We start from the raw sequence: 3,716 nt of genomic DNA, 5'->3' as shown, positions 1-3,716 counted from the left end.
TCTCTCTCTCTCTCTCTCTCTCTCTCTCTCTCTCTCTCTCTCTCTCTGTCCTCCTCCTCAGGGGTGTATGGGAAATTCTGAATAAAATGTTACATTTTTTTAAGAAATGTTTGTTTTGCTCAACATTTTTTCTCTTTTTATTTTCAATAATGGCTCTCTGAGAGGAAAGGACATATTGGTAAGTGTACATAATATAATAACATAATATAGCAATATTTTAGTGGCTTTAAATTTTATATTAAAAAAATAAATTATTGTTTCAGATGGAAGAGTATTGTGAGGCAGAATTAACAATACTTAACAAGTTTTTGAATGTGGGTGAGGTGAATTTGAGTGATTAGGTGGGGATGACTATAAGGTTAAGAACCTGGAAGAATGGTGGAACCCACAACAGTAATCTGTTTGGTGTGTATTTGTGTTTTGTATGAATAATTAGCTTTCTGAATATGGTTTCTATTTATGATGATAATAATAGATATTACTTGCATTTGAGGTCCTCCAAAAAGTCATGTCTAACAGTCAGTATTCTTAGTAACAGGGTTTCATATTGTTTTATTGTTTTTTAAACCACTTTGATTGCCCCCATAAATATCATTTTGCTAGCAGAAGAGATATAAACAACAATGGCTTTTCTTTTCTCTTTACTGAAAATAAAAGTATTTCTTTATGTTTATTAAAAGCACATTTTTTTCACTTTTATGTCGATGTTGATATTTCCTTTTGAACACTTTAATCTCACCAGCAACTCCTGTGAGCCATGACTTCTAAAAACACTTGGGGAGCAGCATTCTTTTTATTTTCTTCTGGGTCAGTGTGATAGTAATGGCAATTAAAGATTCCCCTGTATTGGCTTGGTTTTCAAATTGATTGTGTTAAAACTGAGAGCTTGTTAATCCCACCTGTGGGATGGGCTTGTTGATGTGAAAAGAAAGTCCTGAATTGGGAGGAGCTGGTGATGTAGATTTGGAGAGACAAGAGAGAGGCGGAAGTTCTTTTTGGAAGCAGCACCTCGTGGAGAGAGAGAGAGACTAAGAGATTGCTGGTGGCCGCTTTGAATTGCCCTGGACTTTTGAGATCTGCCCCCTGAGCTGCCAAGGACTGAGGAGACATGGCTGTTTTGCTGGTACTTTGTATGTCTGTTTTGATGTTATTTTGCCAGATTTGTCCACTGGTGAAAGACTGTCCTGATGAAGAAGTCCTGGAACCTGGCATTTGGTTAAGAAGGCCTGAGACTGTCCTGCAGACAGAGAATGAATACTGTCCACTGGTGAGGGACAGTACTGTTGTTGCAGGGGTCTGGAGACTGTCCGGCAGACAGAATGAATACTGTCCACTGGTGAAGGACAGTGCTGTTGTTGCAGGGGTCTGGGAGCCTTTCTGTTGGTTCAGAAGCCCTGAAGAAGGATTTTCTTGTTGTATGTTTACAGAAATCCTGGGAGAGGGCTTTGCTAATGTGTTCAGGGGTTCTAGGACTGTTCTACAGACAGAGGATAAATTCATGAAGGGACTGGCAATGTATCTTATGGCCTTGCTAAGCCTTGTCTCTCCAGGAACTAAGATTGCTGAGAACTTGCCTCGTGTCAAGATGAAGAAAAGACCTCCATTTGGGTATTAAGTGCTGTGTTTAAACTTGATGTAACTCTGGGGTAGATTCAATTGTGATCCCGGGGTGGGGAACTTTTGACCTTTTTGTGTTCTATGGTTGAGCAAATGAATGTATTTTACTTATGTTTGGAAACTAATCTCCATTTGAGAAGAGGGGCTTTGTGGTGGACTTAATTAAGGTATAGCCTAGGGGTGGAGAAGTATTTAGAACAGAGACTTTGTAATTGATTGAATGATTGGAAGGTCCTGGGATGGGGTAGGCCTTGGAGATTATTTAATCACACTTAGTAAATGCTGTATTTTGAATGATGTCATGTTTTGATCTTCTCTGTTCTGGGTTTGTTACTGAATAAAATAGAGAGCACCTATGCTGGTATTTTGAACCTGGGAAGTTGCCTTTCCTTGGCATTACATTACAGTCAGCACTGATTTTTATCTTAATTAAGTTTTAAAAAATCATGTTACTATCATATGCATAGCCACAATAATTCAGATCAGGTAGTTCCTAATTTAAAAAGTGTAAGTCAAGTAGCATGTTACAAAGTTGGCTAGATTATCTTTTTTTTTTTGCCTTTTGGAGGGCAATTGGGGTTAAGTAACTTGCTCAAGGTTACATGGCTAGTGTTTTTTATGTGGGTGTTAAGTGTCTGAGGCAGGAACCGAACTCAGGTCCTCCTGACTCCGGTGCTGGCATCATTTAGCCACCCCTGGATAGATTATCTTTGATAGGAATATTAACTTAGTTTGACATTTAGAACATAGTTACGCTTAGGAGAGCTTCAATTGATAGATTTCTTAAAGTGGAACAATACAACTATACATTGTTTCTTGAGTTTAAGTGACTGGTCACCTCCATTTCCTAAGACATACAATTCAGTCTTATTTCTACATTCATTAAGTTAAGCTTAGCAGCATGAAAAGTAAACAGAGTTAACTTTAATGTTTTCCAGTTACTACATTTGTTTTCCCTAGGTGTCCACATTGATGGAACTGGGAAAGACATCAAGCAATCATTGATTGTAGTAGTCAGACACCCCCTAAACTAAAGGTTGAATGTCCTTTTCTTTCTTTCTTTCTTTTTTTTTTTTTGAGCAAGATAAATGGCCAGACTCTTTTATTTTGTCTCTTAATCTAGTATTTATTCCCCAGCTGGACTCTATTCCTGGACCTGACCATTTCACTTATCTCAGTCCCTTTTTTTTCTTTTTTTAAAATGCCTTATTAACTTCTGATTTACATCATTCGTTTCCGCCAGATTTTGAGTTACACATTTTCTCCCCATTTTCCCCCTACCCACCACACCAAAATAGAAGTCCAACATGATATTCCCTCCTCCAATCTGCTCTCTCCCATGTTTTCTCCCATACCCCTTTTGACTTTTCCAGTGGACCTCTATGCCTCAGTGCCTATATATCTTATTTCCCAATTGCATGTAAAATAGTATTAATAATAGTACATATATATATATATATATATATATATATATGAATATTCGATTTTCAAACTTTGAATTCCAGATTCATTCCCTTCCTTCCTTGTCACCCATCCTTACTGGGAAGATAATCAGTTCACTATAGGTTGTACATGTGTGGCTAATGCAAAACAATAACATAGAAGATATATTGTAAAAGACATACCATATTTCGCTCCCTCCTATCCCACCTTCCACTTGTTCTATTCTCTACTTTGATCCTGTCCATTTTCAAAAGTGGGTGCTTCCAACTTCCCTCTCCCCCAGTGTGCCCTCCCTTACATCATCACCCCTCTCATCCCCTTCCCCCCCCTACAATCCTGGAGGCTGAGATACCTTATTTGGTGTGTATTTCATTCCCTCCTCAAGCCAAATTCAATAGGAATAAGGTTGACCCATTCACTTTTGCTTTGCTACTCTACCCCTCCATTCTAACCATTTTCCCTTGCCTCTTCTATATGAGATAGTTCACCCCAATCTGTCTTTCCCATCTCCTCTCATTATATTCCTCTCTCACCTCTTAATTTCACCTTTTAAATATCATCCCTTCCTGTTAAATTGATCCTGTGCCCTCTATCTATGTATACCTGTAAAGATATATACACATTCACATATGTATTTATATGCCCATATACCCTCA

General features: G+C 38.1%; 1 long non-coding RNA gene across 1 annotated transcript in view; it reads left to right on the top strand.

The window, feature by feature from the left end:
- The first annotated feature begins 979 nt into the window (after window positions 1–979).
- Window positions 980–3,716, top strand: part of LOC138161324 (uncharacterized) — a 267,677-nt gene continuing 264,940 nt past the window's right edge. Inside the window, exon 1 of the long non-coding RNA XR_011168332.1 lies at window positions 980–1,285. This is a non-coding gene — a long non-coding RNA (uncharacterized lncRNA). The remainder of the gene's footprint in view (window positions 1,286–3,716) is intronic.

This window comes from Petaurus breviceps, unplaced genomic scaffold, assembly GCF_028583685.1.
Source record: "Petaurus breviceps papuanus isolate PSGF00001 unplaced genomic scaffold, PetGlider_PUasm1.0 184, whole genome shotgun sequence".
NCBI classification, from domain to species: domain Eukaryota; kingdom Metazoa; phylum Chordata; class Mammalia; order Diprotodontia; family Petauridae; genus Petaurus; species Petaurus breviceps.
Note: the sequence above shows the minus strand (reverse complement) of the source record. Positions and strands in the feature narration are given on the sequence as shown.